We start from the raw sequence: 16,082 nt of genomic DNA on the forward strand, positions 1-16,082 counted from the left end.
TTGCTTCTCTGCTTTCACAGAGGCAAGATGCATGTTTGTATTCTCTCAGCATAGAGTGTAAATAAAGTTAAAGAATGTAGCACATACTGCTTATCCTTCTGCTGTGTGGACTACTCTGCATGGGCTCAAGATGAGACGAGCCTGTATCAGCTTCAGATGGGCCAAAGCTGGTGAAAATCTCACATTTTTTGGTTCCGGGCCCAGATAAACGGAATCGGAATGCCGGCAGAGGAACAGAGAGATGGAACGGCGTTATCTGCTCTGCGCGTCAAGAAGATTGATGAGAGGTATGTGCTCATTGCTCCAGGAAGCCTGCCAGCTCCTAATTAATGGCTTTATGGCTGGACTTTGAACTTTTAAAGCCGTTTGCAGCGGCACAGGCTCAAAGGCTTGGGAGGCTTGAAAACTGAAAGTGCTTTTACAAGTGCTTTTGGAAGCAGCTGTACTCAGACGCAGCTTGATTGATGACGCAGAAGGCTAATGCCAGAGTCATGGCGGCCCTTTGGGATGCTTTCGGGATTCCAAAGCTCGATAAGAAGAATTATGCGGAGTGGGTACTGTACGCAGAGGCTCTTCTGCGAAAAGAGGGTCTGTTTGAAGTTATTACAGGCACTCCCCCAGCTCCAATGACAGATGAATGGGCAGCTAAGGATTCCAAAGCAAGGGGAACTCTTACATTGATAGTCTCCCCGGAAGAGCTCTGTCTGTTGCGTGATAAGACCTCAGCCAGAGAGATTTGGGACACTTTGAAAGATGCTCATTTGAGGACAGAAGCTGGTGCTTCTTTGTTCTACTATGCCAAGCTGCATGATATGGCACTTGCTGAAAGTGCAGATGTGTGTACACATCTGATGGATATGCAGAATCTGAGACATGAGCTGCAACAGAGAGGACTCACCTTTCCAGAGGCTGTGTATTCCTTCATGATACTACATTCTTTGGGTTCAAGTTGGGAGTCCGTTGCCACTCAGATTGCTGTTCAGCCAACTGCTCAGCTCACAGTAGCACATGTTACTGCCGTGATTCTGAATGAAGCGGACAGACGAGGTGCTAGCTGCATGGGTAAGGGGGAGTCTTCACAGACGTCGTCCCAGAATGCAGTGGAACCACCAGATGGCGCCAAAGCTTTGAAGGCAGTGAAATGCTACTCGTGTGGACGTCTAGGCCATATGAAGAGGGAATGCAGATTTCCCAGGGCCAAGACTGAGCAGTGCAGCGAAAGCTCATCGCGTGGAAAAGGCAAAGGCAAAGGTCCAGTGTCCAGGACAACGCAGCACAAGGCAATGGTCTCACGCTTCACTCCAAAGGTTGCAAAGGTCCAGAAGACGTCTAGATCTTTCTTCGTGGTGGATTCAGGAGCGACCCACCACTTATGCAACGATAAGCGATTGTTCGTGTCTTTTACACCGCAGGAAGGTGCGATTCACCAGGCGGATGACCACACGATCCCCAGTCAAGGCTACGGAACTGTTGTTCTTCACAGTTTGGACTTATCGATACAAGATGTTCTCTACGTTCCAGATGCTGCACACAATCTACTCAGTGTTGCACAGCTAAATGAACGGAAAATTGACGTTTCCTTCAAGAACAAGAAGTGCACCATCACAAAGAAAAACGATTATGTATTGAATGCTGAATATGTTGATCGTTTGTTTGTTTTGTATTTTGATGATGATGTGCAGGATGAAACTTGTTGCATTGCAGGTTCTAACAAAAGTTTGCATGCAGGATGTATTCATGATTTTCACAGGAAATTTGGTCATTTACATTTTGAGGCAGTATCTAAAATGCCTCCCTTGGTTGAAGGTATGACTATTAAACCCTGCAGGTACCACATGAAGTGTAAGGCATGCGCAGCAAATAAAGTGAAAATGGCTGCGAAAAGTAAGGTGTCTAGTAGGCAAGCTACAGAACCATACCAGGTAGTGCATGCTGATTTGGTTGGTCCACTGTCGCCCTCTTTGGGTGGAAACAGATACTTCATGGTTCTCATTGATGCATTTTCCAGGTATATTTATGTGTACAATCTCGAGCAGAAATCAGAGGCTTTTCCAAGGTTCAAAGAATTCTGTGCTTGGTTGGAAAATGTGCATGGTAAGAAGATAAAGACTCTTTTCACTGATCGCGGGGGGGGGAATTCACTTCTCAGCAGTTTGAAGCTTTTCTGACTGAGAAAGGAATTCAACATGATTTGTCTAGTCCTCGTTCGCCATGGCAGAATGGACTTTGCGAGAGGGCAAATCAGACATTGCTTCAAGGTTTAAAAACCTTGCTGCATGCAGAATGAGACAGGCCTGACTGTGGTTAAGAAAGTGAAATACCTGGGAATTAATATGACAGCCAAAAATGGGAACTTATTTAAAGATAATTATGAAAAATGTTGGACGGAAGTGAAAAAAGATTTAGAAATCTGGTCAAATTTGAAGCTTTCACTGTTGGGTCGTATTGCTGTGATAAAAATGAATGTATTGCCTAGAATGTTGTTTTTGTTTCAGACATTGCAAATTGTGGACAAGATGGACTGTTTCAAGAAGTGGCAGAGAGATATTTCTAGATTTGTCTGGCAGGGCAAGAAGCCCAGAATAAAATTTAAGATATTAACTGATGCAAAGGAAAGAGGTGGATTTGCCCTGCCAGACTTTAAACTTTATCATGAATCAGCAGCTTTTTGCTGGTTGAAAGAATGGCTACTTCTTGAAAATACAGACATTTTGGATTTAGAAGGTTTTAACAACGTATTTGGATGGCATGCATATTTATGGTATGATAAGGTCAAAGCACATAAAGCATTTAAAAATCATATTGTCAGGAAAGCACTGTTTAATGTTTGGATAAGATACAAGGATTTATTGGAAAATAAAACCCCAAGGTGGTTGTCACCGATGGAAGCGAAAGCTCTGAAAAGGCTCAAAATGGCCAAAATATTGGGAAATTTTGGAACAAGAAGGAGACAAATTGAAATTGCAGAGTTTCGAGAAACTAAAAAACAAAGTGAGAGATTGGCTTCATTATTATCAGATAATGGAGGCATATAATTTGGATAAGAAAATTGGCTTCCAGGTGGAAAAATCAAAACTAGAAACAGAACTGTTAGAACCCAAAACTAAGAATTTGTCAAGAATGTATAACTTGCTGTTGAAATGGAATACTCAGGATGAAACGGTGAAATCTGCTATGATTAAATGGGCACAAGATGTTGGACATAATATTATGTTTGCTGACTGGGAACAGTTATGGACCACAGGTATGAAGTTTACGGCATGTAATGCCCTAAGAGAGAATATTATGAAAATGATATACAGGTGGTACATGACCCCAGTCAAGCTTGCAAAAATCTATCATTTGCCCGACAATAAATGCTGGAAATGTAAAGAAACTGAAGGTACATTCTTTCACCTTTGGTGGACGTGCCCAAGGATTAAGGCTTTCTGGGAGATGATATATAATGAACTGAAAAAGGTATTTAAATATACCTTCTTGAAGAAACCAGAGGCCTTTCTTCTGGGAATTGTCGGCCAATTGGTGCCAAAGAAGGACAGAATTTTTTTTATGTATGCTACAACAGCCGCAAGAATACTCATTGCAAAGTATTGGAAGACACAAGATCTACCCACTTTGGAAGAATGGCAGATGAAGGTGATGGACTATATGGAATTGGCAGAAATGACTGGCAGAATCCGAGACCAGGGAGAAGAGTCGGTGGAAGAAGATTGGAAGAAATTTAAAGACTATTTACAGAAATATTGTAAAATTAATGAATGATAGAATGATGTTGGATAGTAATTAAGTGGTTTCCAGCTGTAATGTTTTAAGAGAATATGAAAAAAGGGTTATAAATGGGTTAAAATCTAATGGTAAGGATTTGCTGAACCAATAAATTGAAGTGGAATACAAAAAAGGGAGGTACGAGGAGGTCCGGGAAACAAGCTAAAGGAAAATAAGTAATAGAAAATATGTGTGTTTTTAACTGTTTTTATTTTGTATTTTTCTTTTTTCTTTTTCATTTTCACTGTAATATTTCAAAAAACCTTAATAAATATCTTATAAAAAAATAAAATAAAAAACTTGCTGCATGATGCCAATCTTCCAGAGAGTTATTGGGCGGAATCTTTGGCTTGTTTTGTTTACAGTTATAATCGCAGGTTATCTTCAGCGATTGGTTGTACCCCCTATGAGAAGATGTTTGGCAAGAAGCCTTACATCAAACACATGGGAATTCTTGGTTCTGACATGTGGGTTCACACACCACAAAGCTCTAAGTTAGGCAAGCGTGGATTGCATGGTATCTTTCTAGGTTATCAGAAAGGTTCTTACAGAATAATGATGACTGACTCTAAGACAATTAGGCTCACAAGAAGTGTTGAGTACAATGCCAAGTGGGGGGAGAATGTGGAAATTTTCCAATGTTATCCTGATGACATTGATGAGACTGAGGATAGGCAACAGCCACAGCAACAGCAGCAGCAACAGCCACAGCTGCCGCAACAACCCACACCCACTGATGAAGGTCCTGATCCTGAGTCTGATACTGAATCAGATGATTCAGAGGATTTCAAGAGTGCGAATAATAATAATAATAATAAATTTTATTTATATCCCGTCCTCCCCAGCCGAAGCCGGGCTCAGGGCGGCTAACAACAATAAGCCTCTATGTGACCCTCTGAAAGCTCTGATCAAGAATTGGAGGAACCATTGTTCACTATAGGCCACTTTTCTCCTAAGAAGGAAGAGGAGAGTGTTAAAGACTTAAGGCTAATTCGCAGGTCTCAGAGAGCCACAAAAGGCAGACCTCCAAAGAGATTTGCTCATGAATTTGCTAAAACAGCAGTAGCAGCTGTTAAAAGCTCCAAGAAGGTATTTGAACCTTCAAGCTTCCAAGAAATCCAGGATTTGAATTCAAAGGATACTGAGCCATGGTTAAATGCCATGAAGGCTGAGCTTGATTCCTTAGAGAGGAACAAAACATGGGAGCTAGTTCCAGTAGTTCCAGGAATGAAACTGCTTGGAAGCAAATGGGTCTTCAAAGCGAAGACTGATCAAAATGGCAAGATAGTCAGACACAAAGCCAGATTGGTAGCCAGAGGTTTTTCACAGGTACTGGGTGAAGACTATCACGAGACCTACTCACCCACCGTGAGGTATGAGAGCATTAGGCTTATGCTCAAGCTTGCTGCAGAAGAGAATCTTCACGTTAGTCACCACGATGTGAATACAGCGTTTTTGTACGGATCTCTAGGTGAATCTCTTTATATGCTTCCACCTGATGGCGTACAGGTAAAACAGGGATTTGTTTGTGCTCTGAAGAAGTCTCTTTATGGTCTCAAACAAAGTGCATGGTGTCGGCACACAAAACTCACTGAGGTATTGTTTTCTCTAGGTTTTCAGCAAGGGAAAGCTGATCCATGTGTATTTGTCAAAGAGGAGGGGCAAAAGAAGCTATATTGCTTGTTTTATGTTGATGATATTTTGTTCTTTTGGAAAGATGTCACAATGTACAATAACGCCCTAGCTCAACTGAAAGAGCACTTTGACATGAAAGATCTTGGTGAGGTAAACAACTACCTATCTCTGGAAATAGAGAGAGATCAAGATGTTAACATTCTAGTACACCAGTCACGGAAAATCGCTGATGTGTTAAGCAAACTAAACCTGATGGATGCTAACCCTGTAGACACACTGATGACAACAGGTTATCAGGTAGATGACACTGAAGAAGCATTTTCTGACACTACACTGTACAGAAGTGTGCTAGGCAAACTAAACTTCATTGCCAGATGTTCAAGACCTGACATTGCTGTTAGCTGTAATTTGCTAAGCAGACAAGTCAACAATCCTACTGTTAAGGATTGGAAAGCTCTGAAACGCATAGCGCGCTATTGGAAAGGCACTATGCATTACAGACTGAGATTTAACAATCAGAAGGCTGGTGGTCTTGAGATCTTTGCAGATGCAAGTTTTGGTGGTGACACTACAGACAGGAAAAGTACGTCTGGAGTTTGCTACATGTACAATCAGGGTCTATTTGATTGGTCATGCAAAAAGCAAACAACAGTTAGCTTAAGTACTTGTGAAGCTGAACTGAATGCACTGTCTTATTCACTTAAGGATTGTGAATGGTTGTTACACTTGAGCAAAGACATGAAAATTCCTGTCAAATGTCCAATCCAGGTTTACCAGGACAACAAAGCATGTTTGGCTCTGCTGAATTATGAAGGTTGTAAGCAAAGCTCGAAGCATTTGCAATTGAAACTGCAACATGCGGGGGAATGTATTCAGAAGGGACTCGTAACAGTGTCCTATATGCCAGGTAATGAAATTCCTGCTGATGTATTGTCCAAGGCTGTATCAAGGGATCAACACTGTACCTATGTGCAGAAGTTGGGTTTGTACTGATATTGTACGAACATGCTGCCCAGTGATGTTCACAGAAAGGGGGAGGATGTTGGTTTCTGCTTCCTTCACTGTGCAGCAAAATGCTTGTCACAAGACAATTGTTTACATTCCACAGTCAGAGTTACTGTTGGGTTCCCACGGGAAATGGGAGACTGGATGTGACGTACACTGGTTTCCTGTTTTTCACTGTTCTCTCGGTGTTCTTTGTTTCCGAGAGGAGTTGCTTCTCTGCTCTCACAGAGGCAAGATGCATGTTTGTATTCTCTCAGCATAGAGTGTAAATAAAGTTAATAAGCACATAATAAGCACATACTGCTTATCCTTCTGCTGTGTGGACTACTCTGCGTGGGCTCAAGATGAGACGAGCCTGTATCAGCTTCAGATGGGCCGAAGCTGGTCAAAAATCTCACAAGGACAAACACCAGCTTCCTCGGCCTGAAAGCAAGATGAGCGCCGCAACCCCATAGTCGCCTTTGACTGGACTTAACCATCTAGGGGTCCTTTATCTTTTACCTTTATATATGCCATGCATTTAAAGTGTAACCCCCGCCCCCCAAAAAAGAGAACTGTAGTTTGTAGCTCTGCATAGGGTTAAACCACAGTTCCCAAGATTCTCTGGGGGCCAAACGTGCTTCAAATATGTGATGTGTATACACAGCCTCTATCACTTATGGTACATAGAAAATATGCCTCAGGGCATGCTAACAGTGACTCACAGGTTTCCCCACAACAGAGGTTAAGGTCCAGTATTAATTTATGGGTTCTCTTACGCTCCTCTCTGTATTTGGACAAAAGTGGGGGGTTTTTGTTTGTTTTTTAATATCACTCTCCTCTTTCTCACCTTACTATCTTAACTCAACAAATACTGAATACATTGTGGGGAAGGTACTGGGAATTGTTATGCCATTCTTACACTACAGTCTGTCTTTGCCAGCAAACATACACACAAGCTTCCTGCACACAGACACCTTTTCAATGTAAGGAAGAGTCTGAAATATTTCCCTTGCTTCATGGTGCAAGTCATTCATCAGATCTCTACATCAGAATATTTTACTATGCTGCATTGTTAATGAAAGAGCACTGCTTTGACCTTAAAATGTCGGATAAGAATTGATGGTCTATAGCTTCTGAAAGAGAGGAAGAGAAAAACCCAGACACAGGGAACAAAATAACCTGAACTCTGGCATCAGCAAAGCAGAGATTAAATGCTGGAAAAAGACAAAAGACCTGTGTTGGCAGTTCAAAGTGAACAAGCTGGACACCAATCAATTTCTAAACCCAGCCAGACCTGAAGAAGCATTACTGTACTCAAGTACGATAAAGTCTATCAGAGGGCAGCAATTTTTTATTTCAGAAAAAAGTTTTTTAAAATTGGAAATCATTCTTCCAAGAAGCCAGTGATGTATGATCACATTTCCCCCCATATAGGTGGGAAAGTGGCACGATAGTAAAGAAATGTTTAACAATTGATTGATGCTTCACCTGTGAGTTTAAGGCAATTTCATATTCCAAAAATAACCTAGACTGCAAAGAAAAAAAAGGTGTATGTGTGTGGGGAGCTGGCCAACAACTCTAGACACAACTATTCCTAGAAACTCAAAAGGGTTGTCAATTATTTCAGTAGGGTGCTTTCCTTTTTGCCCATTAGCTCATCATCTGACACACCACCTCCACCTTGATGTTTGGTCCTCTGTGACCCTTATTAGTTATGTACAGTATCCCACTCAACTCCTGATGCTAGTTCACTGCACACTCATTTAGCTAGTCAAGCTCACCCGCTTGCCCTTGCGATTGAGGGGACCGGGACCGCGCAATGTGTGCACATAGCTGCCGCAGAATTTTAAGGAGGCCCGGTCCCCGCCTTGAAAATTTGTGGAGCCCTTGAACCCCTGCCCCCAGATGCCACCCCTGTGGTTATCCTGGGTCCTCAATATTTAACCTTTTTCTTGTGTTAGGTGAAGAGGAAATAATTTGTTGTTTAGTCGTTTAGTCGTGTCCGACTCTTCGTGACCCCATAGACCAGAGAACGCCAGGCACTCCTGTCTTCCACTGCCTCCTGCAGTTTGGTCAGACTCATGTTTGTAGCTTTGAGGATACTGTCCAACCATCTCGTCCTCTGTCGTCCCCTTCTCCTTGTACCCTCAATCTTTCCCAACATCAGGGTCTTTTCCAGGGAGTCTTCTCTTCTCATGAGGTGGCCAAAGTATTGGAGCCTCAGCTTCACGATCTGTCTTTCCAGTGAGCACTCAGGGCTGATTTCCTTAAAAATGGATGTGTTTGATCTTCTTGCAGTCCATGGGACTCTCAAGAGTCTCCTCCAGCACCATAATTCAAAAGTATCAATTCTTCGGCGATCAGCTTTCTTTATGAAATAATAGAAATCAGTTAATATTGTACATAGGTGCATGTATGTTTAGGGCTGAAGCTCATTTGTCTACAGGAATTCTCCCCTCATGAAGCCAGCTTAAAGTAATGGAGCAGAAGGCCTTATAATGTACAAGATATGTCAAGCTTAAAAAACTGCATCCAAAGCTGCATTGGGACCCATGCCAAGCGCCACATTGCATTTACAGTGTGTGAAATTCTCTTCCAAATGACAAATAAATAAGGTCTAACATACAGGACAGAGCCACGTATCGATCCAATATATAGTTCATTAGTGGTGAAACAGGGCTTGCATCCATTGCATTGTTCCATTCAAGCAAATCTATCCTCTTGAAGAGATAAAACCCAGCCTTTCTCTAATTCCAATCACTTTCTCTAACACTATTTATTTGTGAAAATGTCCTTTAACTGCAGTTGAACTACTTGAAAGTGAATAGGGCAAGCTGGGGATGGGGAAGGAGAGGTTGGTGTAGGAAGTACTCATAGGCTGATGGAGGAGGATGAGGGGATGGAGGCCAATGCACAGGAACCAGAGCAGCAGGACCCATCACCAGAACCAGAAGGGCCCCATCTCCATGAACATGGCTCTGAGGCATGGAGAGCTGCAGGAAGGACACTCCAGAAGGCTGAGGCAGGCAAGGGCCCACAACCCATCTCCCTAGCTGGCCTGGTGGGGCTCGCCAGCTCTGGGAGGAGGGGCGTGATTCCTCAACTGGAGTAGGCTTTGAACAGGTGAGGGTCACATAATCTTGTCAAGCCCAGATGCTGCAATCAGCATGCAAATTATGAATGGACAGCAGAGCTGAGGTGCTATGTCTGCTCATCTACCCATGTTGATGGACCTTGACTTGGCTGCTCCTGGACCTCCATAGGACTGTGCTTTGGGTTGACTCTGGACTGTATCCTGACTGATGGACTTTGGACTTAGCTACTTGGATTGGCCCAGAATCTTGTTTCCTGGTCTTTGGACTTTGAACTTCACTTGTGTGGATCAGCTCTCAGACTTTGGACTTGGCATACTGACTTGCTGCCAGGTAGACCAGGGGTTCAGGACCTTCTGTCATCTATGCTCCGGTAACCTCTAGGATAGTTCACTGCAATGTATTATACATGGATCTGTCTCCGAAGATGGTTTGGAAACTTTAGCTGGTGCAGAATTCAGCAGCAAGGTTGCTCACCGGAACAATACGGTTTGAGCATATCACTCCAATCTTGGCCTGACTGCACTGGCTGCCAGTTAGTTTCTGGGCCCAATTCAAAGTGCTACTTTAGATCTCTGAAGCCATAAATGGCTTTGGACCTCAATACCTCAAGGACTGCATCTTTTGGATGTTCCAGAGGTCAGCCTGGGCTTTGACAGCAGTGCCAGTCATGTCAGGCAGAAAATCCCCCAGAGCTACCCATCACCTGGTTTAGTTGACCATTCCTGGGGTGTGGTTGCTGTTGCACACTGACAGCTTCTAGGAGCCACAGGTGAGCGCTGAGTGCAGGGTGGGGACCAAAGGTGGACAAACTACCCCAGAAGGAGCACAACTCTGAATAGGAATGGCTACACTTGAAAGATTCCATCAACGGTGTCTCCGAAAAATTTTACACACCACTTGGGAAGACATGCGAACTAATACCAGTGTACTGGAAGAAACAAAGATCACAAGTGCTGAAGCAATGATTCTTCAACATCAACTTCGTTGGACTGGTCACGTTGTGCAGATGCCTGATTATCATCTTCCAAAGCAACTACTCTATTCCGAACTTAAAAATGGAAAGTGTAATGCTGGTGGTCAACAAAAGAGGTTTAAAGACTGTCTTAAGGCAAGTTTTAAAAAATGTAGTATAAACACCAACAATTGGGAAACACTTGCCAGCAAGTGCTCCAATTGGAGAACAGCTTTTACCAAAGGTGTTATAGGCTTTGAAGACACTTGAACTCAGGATGCAAGGGAGAAACGTGCTAGGAGGAAGGAACACTTGGCAAATCCACACCATGATCAACTCCCACCCAGAAACCAATGTTCCCACTGTGGAAGGATGTGTGGATCCAGAATTGGCCTCCACAGTCACTTACGGACTCATTGTTAAAACCGTCTTTATGGAAGACAATCTTACTCGGCTATGAGTGATCGCCAAAGAAGAAGAAGAAGACACTTTTTGTGTTTTGATGAATCTCAGTTGAATGGTATTTTATATTATCAGTTTAGAATGGGTTTTGAGCCTATTACTTTCTATATGATGATATATTAAGACACCAGATGACTAACAATGGTTTAAGTTTTGTGAAACTTACATGAGCTGTGAATTAGATCAAGGATTTCTTTTTCTTTTTTTAAGAATATGGTTAGTGTTCAAATGTACTCACATTTTGTAAAAGATGGAGCAGGACCTCTGCTGGTTGCAAAAGATTACTGTAATTCAGCAAGGTAATTTTCCTGCAGCATTCTTCTATTTAATATTGAAGGCAGGTAAATACTTTTAAATAAGCTTTGCCCAAAATACCAATATTTTATGAAGCTAAGTGTTTTTTTAACCTATTTTCTTTCAGTTATAAACAGTCAACAATAGGATATGTTCCAGATACAAATTAAAATGTTCAATTATGTAATAATAATATGACAAAAACCAGCTACATGCTCTGAATTTTGATGAAAATGCAATTAAAATGGAACTGTTTAAACTGAAATCTTAAAGAACAAGACTTTTACAGTGCTCTTTTAAAAATGCCATTTCGCTTAATTCTGGGCTTGCAGAATGTCCCACTGGATTATGGCAAATCAAGTAACACATAATTATCTGGCTGAAGTAAGTCCTTTGGTTTAATTTGATTGTTTGACATTATCATTGCAAGTTGGTTTGTAATGCTATAATACTGTACCTATAGAACGTTGATATATTGGACTGATATAAATTTTAATACCACCTCAATGCCTATGTTTCTTTTCAAAGGGAGGAAAATATTTTTAAAGAAAATATAGGTGAGACTGAGGCCAAGTTCTCACTGAGGTGGTAATGGAGTCTTGACTGAATACTTCAGATTGAAGGTGACATCTCATACAATTGTAGACATCAGAAGTAAAGATTATAGTATAACCTCTCCCTGATAGCTAGGTTGTATTCACAATCTAGGCACTGGTTTACATGAAAATTTGAAATGAAAGTTGTTGTTGTGCATTAAAATAAAAATGGTTACCTTATGTTCAGCTAGAAGAATATACTGAAGCCTAGCAAAGGAAAATGAAAAGAGATCTGTGAAGGGAAAATATTGGAATGAAAGAGCAAGACTCTACCTCACAACAGATTCCAGGTTGTCTATGAAAGAAGACCTGCAGACCTGGGTGGCCAGCTGCCAAGTCTATACTTAGCACTGACTAGTCCCAGTAGAGCTCTCTATTACAACAGATCATCCATGACAAATATCGTCTACTATTCCTGTTACTTGGATAGTACAATAACATCCAAAGAATTAGTGAACACTGGGCTAGAATATATTTGTTCACCATGGCATACCTTCCAATATGAGAACAGATAATGGGTTACTGTTCTCTGGCATTGCTTTTTAAAGCTTTCCCAGTAGTTCACACTTTTTTTGTAGTAACAGGGAAGCAGGATGGGCTGTCCAGACAGTGAAGAACAATTGCACCCAAAAATAAAAAGGACATAGACAAAATAAAAGGTAAAAAGGTAAAGGACCCCTGGACGGTTAAGTCCAGTTGAAGGCAACTCTGGGGTTGTGGCGCTCATCTTGCTTTCAGGCCAAGAGAGCCAGCGTTTCTCCACAGACAGCTTTCTGGGTCATGTGGCCAGCATGACTAAACCACTTCTGGCACAACGGAACACCACAACAGAAACCAGAGCACATGGAAACACCATTTATCTTCCCATCGCAGTGGTACCTATTTATCTACTGGTGTGCTTCCAAACTGCTAGGTTGGCAGGAGCTGGGACAGAGTAATGGGAGCTCACCCCATCACAGGGATTTGAACCGCCAACCTTCCAATCGGCAAGCCAAAGTGGTTTAGACCACAGCACCACCCGCATCCCTACATAGACAAAATATATGCATATTCAAGGACCTATTTTGTGCTCCATGTACGAAGCCTGGCTTGGCCCATGTATGTCTCAAATATCTCCTTTGAATACTGAAATCTGCATTCTAAGTGAAAAGGCATCTTGATCTCACACCCACTTGACAAGAGGGCAAGGAATATTGTTAAACACAATGAAATATAATATCCATCTGGAAGTCTGAGATGCCGGGATTGGGAAAACTTGAGCAACTGCCATGAACCAAACACTCTAGCAGCGCTCTCTGCAAGCACCTGTCAAAGTTGGCCCATGGTGGGGAATAAAGATTGCTCCCCGTGGCAAAAATGTTTCCCTACCCCTGAAGTCCCAAGAGACTTCAGTTTGAATTTCTTAGGATACTCTTACTTCCTATGAAACACTGCTGATATAGTCATACTAATCTCCTTTCCACCTCACACTTTGATCACAACTGGCAAAGTTCACTTCTTCTCCTGATAGACAGGAGAATGACATAAAGCTGTCATATTAATGTCATTTAGTTGAATGAATGAATGAATAATGGTAACCTAAAATAGCATAAATACTTGTGTGTCAGAATAATGTTTGGGATTTTAGAAATTTACAGGGATGGCTTGCCTTTGCTCCCTGACTTTATTGCATAATTTCCATTTCATAACTGTAGGCTTTTGAATCATAGTGGATTTAGATTATTTCCAACTACATGTCTGTGATGATAATGCTTTCATTAGGAAGCTATAATTTCTGTGATGACCACAGTCATCTGACTTAGTCATCTACATTATTAACAGCATAATTCTATATATGTCTACTCAGGCCCATTAAGTTCAAGGGACTTACTCCTAAGTAAATGTGCATAGGGTTGCAGACTAAGTACAGTGGTGCCTCGCAAGATGAAATTAATTCGTTCCGCGAGTTTTTTCGTCTAGCGAATTTTTCGTCTTGCGAAGCACGAAATCCCATAGGAATGCATTGAAATTCAATTAATGCGTTCCTATGGTCAAAAAAAGTCCAAACAAAGCCAAATTTGGTACAACAAGAGTTTATTAAGTGCTCTTTAAAGTCACACATACTGTAAAGAGCATTTCAAAAATTGAAGGAACAATAAATTAAGTTTCTAAACATGACAGAAAAACATTTAAAAATCAACAAAGTGTACATTTTCTAAGACTCTGGGGGACCACTCGAAGAAGGTTCCTCTTCCACTCTTTGCTTCTTGCTGAAGAACCTGTCCATGGTCTGCTGCTTCATCCGCCTTTTCAGCACCTCCCTGAAAGGCAACATGACTGTCGTATCAAAAGTGTTCGCACGGCCATGTGCCACGTGCTTGTTAGGGTGGTGCCGCTGTGCAAAAGCCTGCACATCCTTCCACTTCATGCAAATGTCCCTCAGTTCTTTGGAGGACAGCTGTTCCTCAGTTGCTTCCTCCTCTTCCAGCGAGGCCTGCTCCTGCGCAGCCTCTGCCTGCAGTTCGACCAGCTCCTGGGTGGTCAGCTCGTGGTCGTGCTCCTCCACCAGCTCGCAGACGTCCTCCTCTGTGACCTCCAGGCCCATGGTCCTCCCCAAGGCAACAATGTCCTGCACCACTGTTGACTCTGGTGCATCAGAGTCACTTGGTGGCACACAGTCCGGCCACAGGCTGCGCCAAGCGCAATTCAAATTTCTCTGGCTGATCCCGTTCCAGGCCGTGGTGATCATCTTCAAGCAGGTGACGATGTCGAAGTGGTCCTTCCAGAATTCCCGCAGGGTGATGGTGGTGCAATCAGTCACCTCGAAGCATCGCCTGAAAAGCTCCTTGGTGTAGAGTTTTTTGAAATTGGCGATGACCTGCTGATCCATCGGCTGGAGCAGTGGCGTGGTGTTAGGCGGCAGGAACATGATGCTGATGAAGCTGAACTCCTCCAACAAGTCCTCCTCAAGGCCTTTAGGATGAGCAGGAGCATTGTCCATCAGAAACAAAGCCTTCAGCGGCAGGTCGTTGTCCAGCAGGTACTGTTTGACAGCAGAGCCAAAAGCAAGATTGACTCAGTCCACAAACAGCACACGTGTGACCCAAGCCTTACTGTTGGATCGCCACATGACACTCAGCTGCTCCTTGTCGACCTTGTGTTTCTTGAAGGCCCATGGGTTCTCCGAGTGGTACACCAGCAGGGGCTTGATCTTCAGGTCGCCGCTTGCGTTGGCACAGAAGAGCAGGGTCAGACGGTCCTTCATGGGCTTGTGGCCAGGCAACTTGGCCTCCTCCTGTGCGATGAAAGTCCTTTTGGGCATCCTCTTCCAAAACAGCCCGGTCTCGTCGCAGTTGAAGACCTGCTGTGGAACGTAGCCCTCCGTCTTCACAGCCTCCAGGAACTCCAATGCAAAGTCTTCAGCCGCAGGAACATCAGAACTGGCAGCCTCTCCATGCCTGACCACGCTGTGGATTCCAGATCTTGTCTTGAACCGGTCAAACCAGCCTCTGCTTGCCTTGAAGACTTCTGGCTCGCCTGAGGTTCCTGGCTGTTCCCGGACGAGGTCTGCGTGCAAGACCTTGGCCTTCTCACAAATGACGGCCTCAGTCACTGTGTCCCCTGCACGCTGCTTCTCTTCTAACCAGATGAGCAGCAACTTCTCGACCTCCTCCAGAACAGCTGGGCGGTTCTTTACGATCCTGGTGACTCCCTTGGCTGCATCAGTCGCAAGGATCTTCTCCCTCATCTTCAGGATGGTCCCGATGGTCGATGGGTTCCTCCCGTACTCCCTGGCGAGGTCTGTCACACGCATTCCACCGTCGTGCTTCCGGATGATCTCCTTCTTCATTTCCAGCGTCACCTTCTCCTTCTTCCTCTCGCCGGCCTCTGCAGCAGCAGTCTTCTTGGGTCCCATGGCAGCACAGCTCCTAGCTTCGTAAACTCAGGGGGGAAAAAATCAGTGCTTCACACCCAAAAAATTCAAAAGCACCCAGCCACCCACCACACAGGAATTCAAACCCAGAACCAAGTCCTTGAATTCCAAACACCCAACCCAAAATCCAAAAACCCCCAAAAAAGTTTTAAAAGTTTAACTTACGAAATGGCTGCAAATCACCAAAGTCTTCAAAATCCTCAAATGGCTGCAAAAGAAGTTTTGGAAAAGCTTTAAAAATCACCAAAGTCTTCAAAAACCTCAACTGTTCTCCCAGCCACCCACCCACCACACAGAAATTGCAAACCCCTCCCCAACTGTTGCAAACCCCTCCCCAACTGTTGCAAACCCCTTCTCAACTGTTCCCCCAGCCGCCCACCACA

The 16,082-nt window shown here is 43.3% G+C and overlaps 1 pseudogene across 1 annotated transcript; it reads right to left on the reverse strand.

Moving 5' to 3' along the window:
* Positions 1-14,841: 14,841 nt before the first annotated feature.
* Positions 14,842-15,893, reverse strand: LOC308481792 (tigger transposable element-derived protein 1 pseudogene; annotated as a pseudogene). The gene is made up of 2 exons (XR_013991429.1): positions 15,865-15,893; positions 14,842-15,707 (listed from the first exon to the last, which is right to left on the reverse strand). The product of XR_013991429.1 is annotated as a tigger transposable element-derived protein 1 pseudogene (transcript).
* Positions 15,894-16,082: the final 189 nt, after the last annotated feature.

Source organism: Podarcis pityusensis (assembly GCF_964106645.2).
Source record: "Podarcis pityusensis genome assembly, chromosome: 7".
In the NCBI taxonomy this organism is placed as follows: Eukaryota; Metazoa; Chordata; class Lepidosauria; order Squamata; family Lacertidae; genus Podarcis; species Podarcis pityusensis.